The sequence below is a fragment of the Pseudophryne corroboree genome, chromosome 5 (genome assembly GCF_028390025.1).
Source record: "Pseudophryne corroboree isolate aPseCor3 chromosome 5, aPseCor3.hap2, whole genome shotgun sequence".
In the NCBI taxonomy this organism is placed as follows: domain Eukaryota; kingdom Metazoa; phylum Chordata; class Amphibia; order Anura; family Myobatrachidae; genus Pseudophryne; species Pseudophryne corroboree.
The window spans coordinates 676,351,191-676,369,483 of NC_086448.1; the positions used below are offsets into that span (position 1 = coordinate 676,351,191).

Here is an 18,293-nt window from a genome sequence, read left to right on the forward strand (position 1 = left end):
GGAAGACTGCCTTTAATACCCACTCAGGGCATTATGAATATTTGGTGATGCCTTTTGGGCTCTGTAATGCCCCGGCAGTCTTCCAGGATTTCATGAATGATGTACTCAGGGAATATTTGAATAGATTCTTAGTTGTATACTTAGATGACATCCTAATCTTCTCCCATTCCCTGGAGGAACATCGGAAGCATGTACGCTTAGTCCTCCAGAAACTCAGAGACCACCGGCTTGGGGCGAAGCTGGAGAAGTGCGAATTTGAAGTTCAGCAAATCGCATTTCTAGGATATATTATCTCCCCAGAAGGTTTCCAAATGGAGGGTTCCAAGGTACAGGCAGTCCTGGATTGGGTGCAGCCCACTAGTTTGAAGGCGCTTCAGCGTTTCCTGGGCTTTGCGAATTTTTATAGACGATTTATCGCTGGATTTTCGTCTATAGTGGCGCCCTTGGTGGCACTCACTAAGAAAGGGGCGGATGTTGCTCACTGGTCTTGTGAGGCCAAAGCGGCTTTTGCCCGTCTCAAAAGGGCATTTGTCTCGGCCGAGGTGCTGCGACACCCAGATCCAGAGCGTCCTTTTGTGGTGGAGGTGGATGCCTCTGAGATGGGTATTGGGGCAGTGCTCTCTCAGATGGGAGTGTCTGATAATCGCCTTCATCCCTGTGCTTACTTTTCCCGTAAATTTTCGCCTGCCGAGATGAATTATGACGTGGGTAACCGGGAATTGTTGGCTATTAAGGATGCACTCGAGGAGTGGAGACACTGGCTTGAGGGGGCTAAGTTTGTGGTCTCAATTCTCACCGACCATAAGAATCTGGAATATTTAGAGTCAGCGAAGCGTCTCAATGCCAGGCAGGCACGATGGGCTTTGTTTTTTGCTCGCTTTAATTTTTTGATAACATATCGCCCTGGGTCAAAAAACATCAAGGCTGATGCGCTCTCGCTGAGTTTTGCTCCAATCCAGGAGACCACCGAGGAGCCGTTGCCCATTGTGTCCCCATCATGTATTAAAGTGGGCATTACCCAGGACCTCTTATCATTAGTCCTTAGAGCACAGGAGCAGGCTCCTCCAGACCTTCCGGTAGGTCTTTTGTTTGTGCCTCCTAGGTTAAGACAGCGAGTGTTCCTGGAATTCCATGCCAAGAAGTCGGCAGGTCACCCGGGTATTGCCAGAACTCGGGAGTTGCTATCTAGGGCGGTGTGGTGGCCCTCGGTGGCTAAGGATGTGGATCAGTGGGTTCGGGCATGTGACATCTGTGCCCGAAATAAGACTCCTAGAGGGGTTCCTGTTGGCCCATTACATCCACTCTCTATCCCATTGTGATACGAGTGTGATATGAAAGGGTGAGAGTGGGGTTTTCTGACTGACTTCCATTTTGTGCCGCAGTAACTATGCCACATAATGACAAGAGAATAGCAAGGGTGTTTGTCTTATGAAAGGGTGTTTGTCTCATGCTAGAAGAAGGATTCTTAGAATAGATAAGGACTCGTGTCGTTATTTTCAGTTTGTTATAGACAAGGACTCGTGTTGTTATTTTCAGTTTGTTATAGACAAGGACTAATGTTGTCATTTTCAGTTAGATAAGATGTTTCAGAACCCCCGGAATGTACCCACATATGGATAGATTGTGTTTTTAGTTTTGTATAAAGGACGGGGAATGTTAGGGGAATTTCGGAATCCACCTGAGACGCTAGCAGACGTGCTGCGTGTGAATACCGAATTTCCCCTTGAGACGATCGTCCTGAGATTCCCCGATCCAGAGTGCTCAAGTGATGCTACAATATTCGGTAAGATATTGATGTAGTTTCTTGATATTATACCTATATTTATGATTATGTATTAATACCTGACGAAAATACTATAAGAACTAATAAATTATTTACTATTGAGACATAAAAGTGTTGTTTGTTTTGCTGCATTAAAGTGTAAGCCTGTTCTGGGCAACAGTGAGTGCAGAATGTATTGAGCAATCTCACACACCCTAGTTCTATACAGCAAGACATTTTTGGCGTAGTCGGCAGGATTGTGTTTTATTGTATCTCGGCATAGGAAACGTGTAGCGCAAAACTCTTTTGTACGGTGGAAGGTCCTGGCCAGACTGACTCCTGTGCAAAATTTTGACAATTGGCAAATTGCCAACTTTTTGCCGATCTACAATATAACATAGTTTAATCAGGATGTTTTGCAGGAAAAAGAAGGGAACAGAACAGATTACTGTTCCAGGATGGACTGAGAGTCCATATAGTATTATAGCACGAGAGTTATTAACGTCAGGTTTAGCAGAATCATGGGATGGTAAACTCAAGAATGCAGAACCCCTCGATGTTGTATATGTACTTGAGGGGGTCCCTGCCAAGGCAGGTTATGTAATGGCGCTCGGAAGACGGTGCTGGATACTAGTATCAGCATACCGTAAAATGCACCAAAGATATCAGCAGTTACAATCACATTATTTAGATATAGAACAAACAGTAATTGAACAACAAGGAAAGATAGGATTGTTACAGTGCAGCAATCAGATGTTATCAGAAAAAGCCCAGAAATATCAGATTGTACGAGCAATTATTGCTTCTGCCGATCTTCAATGGGATCCCGATACATGGGATGGTGATGTATGGGATAGTAGTAATGGGGAGGAGGGAGAGGACAAGGGGGGATGGGATCCTCCCAATCCTGTCATTGACCCTCCTGGGGCAAATGCTTGTCCTGTCTCGCGCAGGCAATTAACTAAGGTTGCAGACGGTGGAGGGCAGGCAGTCCTCAAAGAGAAAATGATACTGCAAGATTTCACTCAAAATGAAGTTCTGGAACTATTGACCAAATTTTCACAACGCCCCGGGGAAGGCGTCCTTACCTGGCTGGTCCGTTTGGCAGAGGATGGCGCTGGAGGGGTTGATGTAGATAGACAAGATGTTGCAAAATTTGAAGCCTACTGCTCCTCCCGAGGAACAGGAAGATTCAGAGGGTGATGCATAGGTAGCCAGCCAAGCCCCTGTATGGATTCGTCATGATGAGAGACCTTATGTCAAATTAGGAATCCATTGGTCACGGGGCAATGTACAAGAGGTCCCCGCGTTAATTGACACAGGGGCGGAGGCTACCCTAATATATGGAAATCCCAATAGATTTAAAGGACCCCGAATTAAAATTGCAGGGTTGGGGGGTCGAGTAACTGAAGGGGTACAGGTGGAAATACCTCTAAAAATAGGAAATTTACCTATTAAGAAATGCCGAGTACTAATAGTACCCATTAGAGAATATATTATAGGCATTGATGTTTTAAAAGGACTGACCCTTTATTTAGATACAGGAAAATTTAGTTTTGGAGTCAGAAGTAATTGTATTCAGGCCAGACCTATTGTGGTGGGAAAAGTAAAAATGCCCCCAGTACATGTCCCACCTGCAACTAAATTAATTGCAATGAAACAATATCGTATACCGGGGGGCCATCAAGAAATAAACAAAACCATTAAAGAATTAATGGATACAGGAGTGGTACGATATACCACTACTGCTTGGAATAATCCGGAATGGCCAGTGAAAAAGAGCGATGGCTCCTGGCGCATGACTGTGGATTATAGAGAACTGGAAGAATCACCAGTAAAATGGGGTAAACCTTATTCTGAGTTAAGCGACAAATCTCAATGTCACACATGGTTTACAGATGGATCCGCACGTTATGTTGCGGGAAGAAGAAAGTGGAGATCAATTGCGTTTAATCCCTGCATGTCTAAGACATTAGAAATAGAAGGGGAAGGAAAGAGTAGCCAATATGCCGAATTATTTGCAGTATATTTGGCCCTTAGACAGGAAATTGGAGGTGAATGTAATATTTATACTGATTCATGGTCAGTAGCCAATGGATTAGCCACATGGATAATGAGCTGGAAGAAACATTATTGGAAAATTCATGGGAAAGAGTTATGGGGAAAGGAAGTCTGGGAGGACATTGAAGTTATCACTAAACAAACAAAAGTAACTGTATTCCGTGTTGATGCACATGTACCATTAGACTCACTTGAACTTTGTTTAATTCACAAGCAGATGCACAAGCCGCCATTGCTAAGTCATCTCATGAGCCAGTGGCAGGAGAGACGAAGGAATTGGAATCATGGTTGCAGGGTACAGCCCTTTGGGCACACCAAAAGAGTGGACATCTGGGAGAAAAGGCAACTTACAGGTGGGCGCAAGAAAGGGGTTTTCCCCTCACATTGGACATTGTGAAATCTGTGATTTTACGTTGTCCCTTGTGTCAACACTCCCAAAAGAGGGAAGTGCCCCATACTGTAATGGGCCATATTGGAAGAGGTAAGTTACCTGGACAAATCTGGCAGATGGACTTTATTGGACCCCTGCCAGAAAGTCGAGGGTGTAAATTTGCATGTACAGCAGTAGATACATACTCAAGATTAATGGTAGCTTTCCCCCGTAAGACTGCTACACAATGGAGCACTATTAGGACACTTGAGATTATATAGAAAGAATGAATGGATTATTAAAATCCACTCTGAAAAAGGTTAATGGATCTGATAAGTTTGGGCAATGGAGAGATAATATCTCAGAATCTTTACAGATAATAAATAACCGACCATTGACAGAATCCACAACTCCTCTGATGAGGATGCTGACCCCCAATTTATCAATCAAGGCAGCACATAAAGTAGAAAGCCTTATTTATTGGAAAATTCACGAAAAGGCGATAGAACCGTACAGAGCTACGCCCATGTCGGCAGGGTTGGACATGTATGCTATAAACCCTGATGTTATTGTTCCTTATGGGATTAAGGTTATACCTACTGGGATAGGTTGCAAAATGCCTTCTAATCATTATGGACAGTTGTCAACCCGTTCTAGTATGGCAAAGAACGGAATAATAGTGATAGGAGGAGTAATTGACCCCGACTATCAAGGAGAAATTAAAATAGTTGTGATGAATTTGAGCCCAGACCCCTGCGTAATCTGTGAAGGGGACCGAGTGGCACAATTGTTAATAATACCCATTTTGATAGAGCCTATCCAACTGAACTTACTGTTCGAGGAGACAAAGGTTTTGGTTCATCTAACACTGTGAATGTAGGAGCAAAAATCTGGGTACAGAAGCCTCAAGGGCCGCCTGAACCGGCTGAGGTTATAGCTGTGGGAAAAGACAGAGTACTCTTAATAATGAAACCAGGACAAGAGAAATGGAAATATGTACCTCAAGAAAAATGTTATTTGCGAGAGTAACTTACACTGATTTTGTACCTATAGATTGTCGTGAGGCTCAGTCTTGGAATCCTTGGAATTGTATTATTGGTTGTCCCCTCTAGTACATGGACACCTGGATTGAAGATAGAGAAACGAGAGTTGCATACTGTACGGTGGGGATGGAACAATGCCACTATACCAAGAACCCAGGATAATTTCACTTGTCAGGCCAATCAGCGCTGTACTAATATAGTAAATATAACAATTACAGGAACGATGTGGGCTGGACCGCCTGATCCACAAAGAAACAGATATCGACCTACATTTGCCTTACATCAGTCAGAAGGCAACATCACAATTAATGCTGCAGTAAATATAAGTTGCTGCTCCAAACCTTATAGGTTCCGATTTCTCCCTAAAGAAGAGAAGAATAAAGAATACAAGAATTGTTCTAAACAAGGAGCAACCACATTTCGGTTAGCCGTAAAAGACGTTTTAATTTTGGTATGTCATAATGCTACTGAAATAAAAAATCGAAAGTGGTGGGCACAAGATTTAATGTTTATTGATATTAATGCATCACGAATCGATATTGGACATGTTAAAAGATTACCATCTACATGTGAAAATGTAGGTACACAAGCTCAAAAGACTGTGTAAGTCACACAAGTTGTTTTCCCTCCCAATAATAGACAATGTATATCCCGGCAACGACGTGCCTGGTATGATACATTGTTGGGAGGATATGGGACTCTAACAGGAGTATTAAATGGGATAGATATTGAAACATTAGCCAATAGGATGCATAGCGCCAGTAGTAAATTAAATGACGGACTTACATTACAAGCAAAATGGATGCCTACTATTTTTGAGCCAGCCAAAATATTGGCTGGAATAGATACTTTAATGAACCAGCTAATTAATGCTAGTAATGATTTTGCTGTTGGATTTGATACCAACATTACTAAATTTATAAATTGGACCGTCTGTACACTACAGACTATGTATGAGCAACAACAAAAAGGCGTTATGCAAACTATGCTAATGACCGGAAATGAACAAGTATGGAGAACAATTTTTAATACATGTGTGTCCAGGGACGCTTGGATACACTTGGAAGCTGCTAAAATGATTTGTAATGACACCATATGCCAAGGTATTTTAACTATGTATAATGTAACCAAAGTTATTCAAATGTGTAAATATATTGTAATGCCTTTGTTGTTAGGACCATCTGGTGGAGAATGGTACTGGTTCCCCACTATGAAAGGAGAATATATAGATGAGAATAATAGAACTCATGATTTGAGTATTTGTACACCCACTTTACAAGGCAAGATATAGAGTACAATCTGCAGTTTATGAACCTTGCTTATTAGAGAATGGAGTAAATTTATGCAAATGGATAGTTCTACCTTTGTCATATACAATGATGATGGAGGTAGCCCCACAAGAAGTATGTTTGGTAACTGATACACCAACCATACCTGGAATGGTAGTTCCATTTTCCGGATGTATTAGTAATGTTAGTTCCTTAACCTGGGAAAATGAGACATTTATATTGTATGCTGACCGTGAAGAACATGTTACAAAATATTGGAGTCCACAAAATTTAAGTATTCCCCAATGGGATTTGAAGTTAGATAAACTACATACAATTATGAAACAATCCAAAGTTATTGAAGATCATATCAAATATCTAAATCAATCTATTGTAACTCATCAAGTGACAACAACAATAATTGCTGATCAATTACAGAAAATTGGTTCTGATGTCCAGGATGCAACTTCTCATCATTGGTGGGACTTGTTTACTGGATATTCTCCGTCTGCATCCAATATGCTAAATTTTCTGATACATCCTGTTCTCATACTGTGTATAATAATAATAATTTTATCTATTTGGAACTGTGTGGTATTTTACCGCATATGTTGTAAACGACAAAAGGTTGTAATGGCAAGTTATGCGTTATAATTGGAATCAGTCAAGGGCCGTTTGTGATACGAGTGTGATATGAAAGGGTGAGAGTGGGGTTTTCTGACTGACTTCCATTTTGTGCCGCAGTAACTATGCCACATAATGACAAGAGAATAGCAAGGGTGTTTGTCTTATGAAAGGGTGTTTGTCTCATGCTAGAAGAAGGATTCTTAGAATAGATAAGGACTCGTGTTGTTATTTTCAGTTTGTTATAGACAAGGACTCGTGTTGTTATTTTCAGTTTGTTATAGACAAGGACTAATGTTGTCATTTTCAGTTAGATAAGATGTTTCAGAACCCCCGGAATGTACCCACATATGGATAGATTGTGTTTTTAGTTTTGTATAAAGGACGGGGAATGTTAGGGGAATTTCGGAATCCACCTGAGACGCTAGCAGACGTGCTGCATGTGAATACCGAATTTCCCCTTGAGACGATCGTCCTGAGATTCCCCGATCTAGAGTGCTCAAGTGATGCTACAATATTCGGTAAGATATTGATGTAGTTTCTTGATATTATACCTATATTTATGATTATGTATTAATACCTGACGAAAATACTATAAGAACTAATAAATTATTTACTATTGAGACATAAAAGTGTTGTTTGTTTTGCTGCATTAAAGTGTAAGCCTGTTCTGGGCAACAGTGAGTGCAGAATGTATTGAGCAATCTCACACACCCTAGTTCTATACAGCAAGACACCCATCTAAGCCATGGACCCACATTTCAATGGATTTTGTGGTGGACTTGCCCAAATCCTCGGGGATGACAGCCATCTGGGTTGTCGTTGACAGGTTTTCGAAGATGGCGCACTTCGTTCCACTGGTTGGGCTGCCATCGGCCAGACGCCTGTCTGAATTATTTATGCTGCATGTTGTGCGTCTCCACGGGTTGCCACTTGATGTGGTCTCCGACCGCGGATCCCAGTTTGTGGCCAAATTCTGGAGGGCATTTTGTTCCGATCTCCAGATTTCTGTCAGCTTATCGTCAGGCTACCATCCGCAGTCTAATGGGCAGACTGAAAGGGTGAACCAGTCCTTGGAGCAGTTCCTCAGGTGTTATGTCTCCAAGTGTCAGACTGACTGGGTTGCTCATCTGTCCATGGCGGAGTTTGCCTATAACAACGCGGCTCACTCTGCTACAGGGATCTCTCCCTTCCTTTGTGTGTATGGGCATCATCCTAAGGCCAGTTCTTTTGACCCCCTGGACTCCACGCCTGGTGGTTCCTCTGTGGTTTTGGTCCTTAGAGGTATTTGGAGGAAAGTGAAGAAAGCCCTTGTGTCTGTGTCATTAGTGACCAAAAGGGTTTTTGATAAGCGGAAAAGACCCTGCAGCTTCAAATTAGGAGACTTCGTCTGGTTGTCTACCAAGAATTTGAAGTTGAGACAGCCATCTCATAAGTTAGGCCCCCGGTTCATCGGCCCTTATAAGATCACCAGGGTTATCAATCCGGTGGCATTTCAGTTAGATCTGCCCCGTTCTTTGGGTATCAATAAAACATTTCATTGTTCCCTTTTAAAACGGGCGATTAGTAATCCTTCTTCCAGTGGAAGACCTTCCCCTCTTCTGATACGTGGCCAGAGGGAGTTTGTTGTTGAAAGGATTCTTGACTCCAAGATGGTTCAGGGTCGGCTGTCATTTTTGGTGCACTGGAAGGGGTATGGCCCGGAGGAGCGGTCGTGGGTGCGCAGTTGTGATCTTCATGCCCCCAGACTGATACGCTCTTTCTTCTCGCAGTTCCCCGATAAACCCGGTGGTAGGGGTTCTTTGACCCCTCGTCAGAGGGGGGGTACTGTTAGGGTCTCCTGCCCTGTGCTGCCACGTCGTCATGGCAACCGGGAGACAAGTGCTAGCGGAGTAACCTGAGTGCAGCTGATACTCCGGTTCGGGTCTTTTGCTGTGCAGTGGTTACAGGCTCTGTGCACGGCAGGGGATCCGGTGCTGGTTTTTGTGCTCACAGTCTGTGAGGTCTGAGTGGGGCGTGGACAGCACCTGCTATATAAGGCCTCTTCTCAGGTTAAGCAGATGCTGCTGAATCTTTGTTGGTTAGTCAGTTCCTGAAAGTTAGCCAGTACTGTGTAGCTTTGTATTTGTTGTTGCTTACTGCAAATAGGCCTGGGGATTTGGTACTACACTCTGCCAATCCAGACCTAGCAGTAAGACTGGAGTCAGTCGTTTAACTTGCTGGGGTTCTTTTGCTACTCTGTGAACTTAGCAAGTTTGCGGCTGTATTCTCAGACTTGCCTGCCTAAATCCTGTCTCACTGTGCAAGGAGTTCAGGTGTCAGTTTAGTGGCAGTAAGCTGAACCTGTGCACTGCAAGTGAGGATTAGGATTGTGGAGACTCTCCTTGTGTCTATCATTCCATCTCTGACCAAGGAGTTTACTGCCACACCCGTTGGTAACCCTTTAGGGTTTTGCTGTTGCCCTTAGCAACAGCATTTCGGGTTCTCTACGTATTAAAACACAACATCTTGCTTTTTCCATCTGAGCATTACTAATACTAGGGAGACACCCAGTTTCTTAGCCTCTGGGCTTCTCTGTTCACTTTGTGTTTATTTTGTTACCCTATCACCTTCTGTGTACGTAATGTCATATTCCCCAGTCTGTCTGTGAGTTCATTTGTTTTGCATCCCTATCCGTTCAGACACCAGTACATTCCTGCAGGCACTGGTGTGCATAACAGTTCAAACACCAGTACATTCCTGCAGGCACTGGTGTGCATAACAGTTCAGACACCAGTACATTCCTGCAGGCACTGGTGTGCATAACATTGAGTGCTAAGACGAGCATCTGGAATAAACGAAGTAGGTAAGGTTCCAGGTACTGAGGGGCAACTGATTCCGGTACATTCCGAATGCGAAGATTACATCTCCTTTCTCTGTTTTCAAGATCTTCGGTTTTATCGTGGAGAAATTCTACTGTACTTCACGGTAGAGATCATTAATGTCCTGAGAGGTTTCCAGCAGACCCATAGAGTAGTGCTCCACCTTGGATTCCACTGCAGCCGTGCGTCTGGAAAGAGAGTCTAAATCACTGCGTAAATCGGCAAACAGTTGCTGGAAATTAGAGGTGAGGGTTTTCTTAAAATCCACCATCATGGCCTGAATGTCATGTTTAGTTGCAAAAGAATCGCCAGGTGCGACATATGCACTTAGAGAGTCCGCTGGAGAGGCACGCGGTGAGTCTGATGGTTGATGTGGCGTCCTGGAGAGGTTTTGCATAATGCCCTGTTGGGATTTTTTTTGTTTTCCCCTTTTGTTGTTGTTATTTTTGGACATATTGGCCTGAATGTCATGTTTAGTTGCAAAAGAATCGCCAGGTGCGACATATGCACTTAGAGAGTCCGCTGGAGAGGCAGGCGGTGAGTCTGATGGGTGATGTGGCGTCCTGGAGAGGTTTTGCATAATGCCCTGTTGGGAATTTTTTTGTTTTCCCCTTTTGTTGTTATTTTTGGACATATTGAGACTTGAGCAAAAAAGATGTAGTAAACAAGTGGAGCAGTAGAGGTTACAGGTGAACAACAGGGGCCAATATCAGAACATAACAGGCTGGGTTGTTCCCACAAATCGATAGACACTTCCGTAAAAAGGAGCTGGAGGCGTGCTAAGCCAAATAGCAGGAAAGTATACAGGCACTACAACAGGCACTGGTCAATGTACCTATGATGAGTTGCAAGGTGCAATCCACTGCCCACAAAAGCCCCTTACTTATGGATAGGCCATCCAGCTACCAGGGTGCTGTCAAGTGCAGACAAGTGCATCAGACAAGCCTTTGAGGGTAAACCCAAATGCCGGCAGCTGCAGTTCAATGTAACAGAAAGTCCTGGAGTAAGTGCCGTGTGTGTCACTGGTAACAGACACTGCAACACAACAGGGTCAGGCAGTATATAAACACAGGAAAACACAGGGGGTGGGGGTGAGAAAACCCAGCTTCATGCACTGTGGGATCCAGCAGGCTTGCCATACATTAGTACTGGAGGGCTTTATAGATGGCAGGAATAGCCCCCAGCATCAGCCAGCAGGGCACCTGGTTGCTGCTGCAGGGAGGGCCAGCACTTGGATGCTTGGTGCCTGGATGCTGCACAGGGAGCTCCAGAACTTCAGAGTCACTGCCTGCTGGCCATCAGATACAGTATACTGAGCTCCCGCTGTGAAGGCAACCGCCCACTTGCTTCTGTTGTGGAGAAAGAGACACAGCAGTGTTCACCCGGGATCCCGGCTTTGAGCTCCAGAGCTGCACTGATTGAAGGTGAGCAGGGGATACCATAAGTGTGCCAGCACTCCGTCCAGTGGCTGGAAAAGTGAGGGACCCGCGGTAAGCAAGTCCACGGGATCCGCGCCAGATGGGCTCCCATGACAGGCGTGAGGAGGGTACTCCAGCCCGTGGCTTGTAACAGGAGGAAGGCCACAACCTGCAGGGGCACCTAGAGTGACCCCCCGCTCCGCAACCTGACCTTCGGGTTGCCTATACAATAAGTGACACCACTGACGTCCCTGAGGAACCACTGGGGTGGCTGGGAGCAGATGAAAAGGGTTATTTTTTATATCCAGAGGTAGGTAGTTCTCCAAGCACACTTCTGCGCCCTTTGCTGGCCAGGCCATGCCCCCAGCAACTCATTTTTTTAAATATTAATTAAAAGCTGCAACTTAAATGGCAGAATCTCAGCATAGATCTTATATACATTTTATTAATGAACCCATCTTGGACTGAATTTTTTCCAATGGGAAATATTGAACCTAGCATCTGTAATTTCCTCAGCATGTTGCAGCTATTTGGCTTTTTTCTTTGAATTCTGTCTTGTGTGTGCTCATAGGGCCTAATTCAGACCTGATCGTAGCCGTGTAAAATTTTGCACAGCTACGATCAGCCACCCTGACATGCGGGGGGACACCCAGCACAGGGATAGTCCGCCCTGTATGTCTGGCCCACTCCCCACCGCACGGTTGCGATAGCATCGCACGGCGGCGATGCTAGCGCATCCAGCGAGTAAGTCCCTACCTGCGCAGCATTGCTGCGGTGGTAGGAGACTTTTCGCCATGTCCTGGATCGCAGCGGCTGTGTGTGACATCACGCAGCCATCACGGCCCACCCCCCGCATTGTCCGGGCACACTTGCCTTTTCTGGACCACAGGCAGAGGCGATCGCTGGGCTGAGATGCTGATCATATCTCTGGCATGCACATGCGCACTGCGGTGCATGCGCAGTTCAGAACTGATCGCCCGTTGCGCGAAAACGCACAGCAGTGATCAGGTCCGAATTAGCCCCATACAGCAGAGGAAACAGATGTCTCTTCTGCAGCGACCAAGAAGAGACTGAGGAGCCACCAACGACACATTCATGACTGACAGGACTAGTGAGGACACCATGGTGAGTAACAATGATATCAGTTTCAGTGTTAATAGAACTGATTTGTTTTTAAATGAAATGTAGCATAATGTAAAGTGAAGGCATTATGTGGAATAATGTGAACTGGAGGCACAATGTGGCATAATGTGAACTGGAGGCACTATGTGGCATAATGTGAACTGGAGGCACAATGTGGCATAATGTGAACTGGAGGCACTATGTGGCATAATGTGAACTGGAGGTACTTTGTGGAATAATGTGAAATAAAAGCACTCTGTGGAATAATGTGAACTGGAGGCACTATGTGAAATAATGTGAACTGGAGCCACTATGTTTACTTTGAACTAGAGGCACTATGTGGAATAATGTGAACTGGAGCCACTATGTGGCATAATGTGAACTGTAGGCACGATGTTGAATACTATGAACTGGAGGCACTATGTGACATACTTTGAACTGGAGGTACTATGTGAAATACTGTGAACTGGAGCCACTATGTGGCATACATGAACTGGAGGCACTATGTGGAATACTGTGAACTGGAGACACTATGTGACATACTTTGATCTGGATGCACATTGTGGCATAATGTGAACTGGAGCCACAATGTGTCATACTTTGAACTGGAGGCACTATGTGGAATACCGTGAACTGGAGCCACTATGTTGCATACTTTGAACTGGAGGTACTATGTGGAATAATGTGAACTGGAGGCACTATGGGAGAAATTAAAATTTTCAGCCCCGCTCCCGCCCCCTATCGCGCCTGCCACATATGCACTATGTGGCATAATCAAAATACACACTGCTCAAAAAAATAAAGGGAACACTTAAACAACACAATGTAACTCCAAGTCAATCACACTTCTGTGAAATCAAACTGTCCACTTAGGAAGCAACACTAATTGACAATTTCACATGCTGTTGTGCAAATGGAATAGACAACAGGTGGAAATTTTAGGCAATTAGCAAGACACCCCCAATAAAGGAGTTGTTCTGCAGGTGGTGACCAAAGACCACTTCTCAGCTCCTATGCTTTCTGGCTGATGTTTTGGTCACTTTTGAAAGCTGGCGGTGCTTTCACTCTAGTGGTAGCATGAGACGGAGTCTACAACCCACACAAGTGGCTCAGGTAGTGCAGCTCATCCAGGATGGCACATCAATGCGAGCTGTGGCAAGAAGGTTTACTGTGTCTGTCAGCGTAGTGTCCAGAGCATGGAGGCGCCACCAGGAGACAGGCCAGTACATCAGGAGACGTGGAGGAGGCTGTAGGAGGGCAACAACCCTGCAGCAGGACCGCTACCTCGCCTTTGTGCAAGGAGGAACAGGAGGAGCACTGCCAGAGCCCTGCAAAATGACCTCCAGCAAGCCACAAATGTGCATGTGTCTACTCAAACGATCAGAAACAGACTCTGTGAGGGTGGTATGAGGGCCCGACGTCCACAGGTGGGGGTTGTGCTTACAGCCCAACACCGTGCAGGACGTTTGGCATTTGCCAGAGAACACCAAGATTGGCAAATTCGCCACTGATGCCCTGTCCTCTTCACAGATGAAAGCAGGTTATCACTGAGCACATGTGACAGACGTGACAGAGTCTGGAGACGCCAAGGAGAATGTTCTGCTACCTGCAACATCCTCCAGCATGACCGGTTTGGCAGTGGGTCAGTAATGGTGTGGGGTGGCATTTCTTTGGGGGGCCGCACAGCCCTCCATGTGCTCGCCAGAGGTAGCCTGACTGCCATTAGGTACTGAGATGAGATCCTCAGACCCCTTGTGAGACCATATGCTGGTGCGGTTGGCCCTGGGTTCCTCCTAATGCAAGACAATGCTAGACCTCATGTGGCTGGAGTGTGTCAGCAGTTCCTGCAAGACGAAGGCATTGATGCTATGGACTGGCCTGCCCATTCCCCAGACCTGACTCCAATTGAGCACATCTGGGACATCATGTCTCGCTCCATCCACCAACGCCACATTGCACCACAGACTGTCCAGGAGTTGGTGGATGCTTTAGTCCAGGTCTGGGAGGAGATCCCTCAGAAGACCATCCGCCACCTCATCAGGAGCATGCCCAGGCATTGTAGGGAGGTCATACAGGCACGTGAAGGCCACACACACTACTGAGCCTCATTTTGACTTGTTTTAAGGACATTACATTAAAGTTGGATCAGCCTGTAGTGTGTTTTTCCACTTTAATTTTGAGTGTGACTCCAAATCCAGACCTTCATGGGTTAATAAATTTGATTTCCATTGATCATTTTTGTGTGATTTTGTTGTCAGCACATTCAACTATGTAAAGAACAAAGTATTTAATAAGAATATTTCATTCATTCAGATCTAGGATGTGTTATTTAGTGTTCCCTTTATTTTTTTGAGCAGTGTATATAATATTTTTAACTAGAAACTACATTTTATCCTTCTTGTTTTCAGTACTTTTGTGCAGTAAAACTGAAATGTCTGGCCCGCTAAATCTCCTTAACTTGTCAGAGTGCCCACACACAATAATAGTTAAATACCAGTGTTCTATAACTACTGTAGTGCAGTTGGAAATGGAGAGATGGCAGAAGGCAGAGACACTTCATTTATGTGCCTTATGATTCAGTGATGTCACTAGCTCCTGATGTACTGAAGATCAGTGTAGCCCCCAGAATAGCTGTCTCCTGTGTAGGTGGCTACATTTTGACACTCAGATATATAATGTAGTCAACCTCTTTCTTTACAAGACATGGTGTGCTAGGATAAAATGCTGTAACAGCTATAGCCACAATAGCTGCAAATTGTGCTTTGTTAGCAGAAAATAAGGCACATAATACAGGTGTTCGTTAGCATTAAAGCTACAGTAGGTTACTGAAGGGAATATTGTTGATGGTTAAAGCCACTGAAGGTTGTTTTGTTATATCTAAAGGTAGCTGCCCAGCACGGGGTCTCAGAATAACCTTGATTTGTTGCTGGCTGCATTGTTCTCTTTTAGGTTTACTTCAATAGCTCTATTTATTTGTAACCATAGGGACCACAGGGGCTTATAGTGAAAATGCCAAAATACAATCAATAGTGATTAATAAATGTCTCAAGCTGTCACTCCAGGAATTGTTATATTTATTTGTGCCAAACGTGATAGTTTGACACAAACATGAAGATAGTACCCCGCTAACAGAAATCAAACCATACATTTTGTAACAGTGCCCACGCAATGCTCTCAATACATCTGTTTAAACAAGTTCGCTATTGTTTGTGAATACTTGATATATTTTTTTGGAGATCTGTATTTATAGGGGCCATATTGGATTAGGACCTTCAGTTTAATAAAAAGAAAAGTGATGTTACTTCAGATCAAATTGTTTATGAAATGTGAAACCAGGACATCCATTTGGCCAGACCTAAGTTATTCCGAGTTTCATAACAATGATCAGTAGTATACAGTACCTCAACTATGTAACAAGTTTACATACAGTGGCAAACATTACAAAATCTGTCAAAGTATACAACCTTTACATATATACAGTAGATTGTGGCAGTATCAGCAAAGATGGCGCTAATAACAGTGGATTCAGTGTGGGGCTGGTGTGACCACACCTAGATGATGTCTGCGGAGATAGTCAAATAGTCCAAGTGGGACTGTACAGTCAGAGACCACTAGGGGCTACGAAACAGGCATTGTATCCTGCAGGAGGCAGGGAGAATCCTACAACTCAAAGACCGGGATGTAATGGGAGCCGATAATGCTGCCTGGGAAATTATCGGACCTTATTGTACATTACAAATGTGCATCTATTTCCTGGAACTCAGCTCATGTAATGGCGTGTGTCTATTTCCCGGCCTCTGCATATCGGATCCGAGTTGTCGTGGTATTTAGACTAGAAAACATCCAATATTTTTGGACCAACCAAATGCATCCTTTAGTAAAGGAGGACCACAGTGTCAGAGTAAGTTAGCACCCAAAAGTCCCATGATTAAAGCAACACACATCCTAAATAAACCCCAGTCCTCCAGGATGCACGAGCTATATGGCTATATTCTGTGTGTAATTATGACTGTATCAGCATACCAAATTATGTTACATAGTTTGGCTGGAATACACTGTAGCATAACATTTTGTATGCAGATACAGTTGCTATTACACACAGAATATAGGTATGCTGCATAATATTTTAAACAGTAGGAGCTGCTTGTGAGTCCTATTTGCATTGTTTCGGTTTAGAAACAAAACAATGCAAATACAGTAGTACACACAAGCAAACTTTCTAGTTCCTTTTACCCACAGAACAGACTAAATTCTTCATGGCCTGGATTCATCAAGGTACTAGAAACATTCCTTAGAGAGTCCTGCTGGATTTAGCATTTAAAAGATGAGAAGAATGTGGCCATAAGGAATTGTGCACTGTCAGCAACCATACTCGGCATCACTTAACCATAACACTGTTGTAACCCATAGTCATCTCAGTTGCTGTCAGCTTTTACCAGTTTGCCATTATTCCTATCGGAATATCTCTTGAGACTGAGCTGAAAAACAACATCCAGACCATGGTGACCTCTACAGCCTATGGATAAACAGGTCATGGAGGTCAGGAAGTGAGTGTTGGTGAAACACCTTCTGCTTTAAACGCTAAACCTATTCTTACGCATATCTTATAGGAAATCTCTACATGTCAATCGGCATTGGCAGCAAATCAACAGTAAGAATACAGGAGATGAAAAAATCAAAGCACATGCCACAAAACTGAATAGCTGGATTTCACAAATGAATAATGACTTCCAGCACAAAGATCCTGCCCATCTACTGAATACAGAAGGACTGGAAACTTATCTAAGCACACATGACCTCAGGAAGATGAGCCTGAGAATTCCTTGAATAGTAGGTTGTTCAGGCAGGTGGCAAATAAACATTTTATCCCATCTTTCATTGTGAAGTACTGTAGTAGCGTAACTTGGGCGGGACGAGCAGGGTACATGCCCTGGGTGCCATGGCAGGCCTAGCAGAGGAAAGCGCTACCAGTCAGGGCATTGTACCCGCATTGCGCCTGCCACCATTGTGCTGCAGCCGCTCACCCATTAAAATTGCACAGCTAGGCAAGGCCTATGGGGCTTCGCGGCATACTTTGCTAGGGCTGCTGCCGAGAGCATGACTGCAACACCAGCGTCATGCTCCCTGAGCTTTAGTCTTCACCCTGGCTTCACCGTACCCGCCGGTTCCCGGCTGAAAGTGAGGGGGAAGGGCTAACACACACAGGTAGACATATAATGAAGGGGAAGGAGGAGATGCGCAGAGAGGCATAGAATAAGTGGGGGGGCAATGCAAGGCATAGAATAAAGGGGGGGACACAGAGAGGCAAATAATGAAGTGGGTATGGGACACAGAGAGACATAGAATGAAGGGGGAGATGATGCCTAATGGAGGTGATGGTGTGCTATGAGATGATGAATGGGGAGGTAATGGTATGCTGAGAGATAATGAAGGATAAGGTATGGTGTGCTAAGAGAAGTTGCAGGGGGAGAAGATGGTGTGCTGAGAGACGACACAATGGGAGGTGATGGTGTGCTGAGAGACGACACAGGGGAGGTGATGGTGTGCTGAGAGATGACACAGGGGGAGGTGATGGTATGCTGAGAGACGACACAGGGGGAGGTGATAGTGTGATGAGAGACGACACAATGGGAGGTGATGGTGTGCTGAGAGATGATACAGTGGGAGGTGATGGTGTGCTGAGAGACGACACAGGGGGAGGTGATAGTGTGCTGAGAGACGACACAGTGGGAGGTGATGGTGTGCTGAGAGACAACTGTCGAAG

The 18,293-nt window shown here is 44.6% G+C and overlaps 1 long non-coding RNA gene across 2 annotated transcripts; it reads left to right on the plus strand.

Moving 5' to 3' along the window:
* Positions 1-1,494: 1,494 nt before the first annotated feature.
* On the plus strand, positions 1,495-7,749 carry LOC134928244 (uncharacterized). 2 transcript variants are annotated; one of them, XR_010177867.1, is made up of 3 exons: positions 1,495-1,783; positions 4,038-4,176; positions 5,247-7,749. It is a non-coding gene; the product is annotated as an uncharacterized LOC134928244 (long non-coding RNA). The 2 variants fall into 2 exon arrangements; XR_010177866.1 differs by having other exon boundaries at positions 4,041-4,176.
* The last annotated feature ends 10,544 nt before the right edge of the window (positions 7,750-18,293 follow it).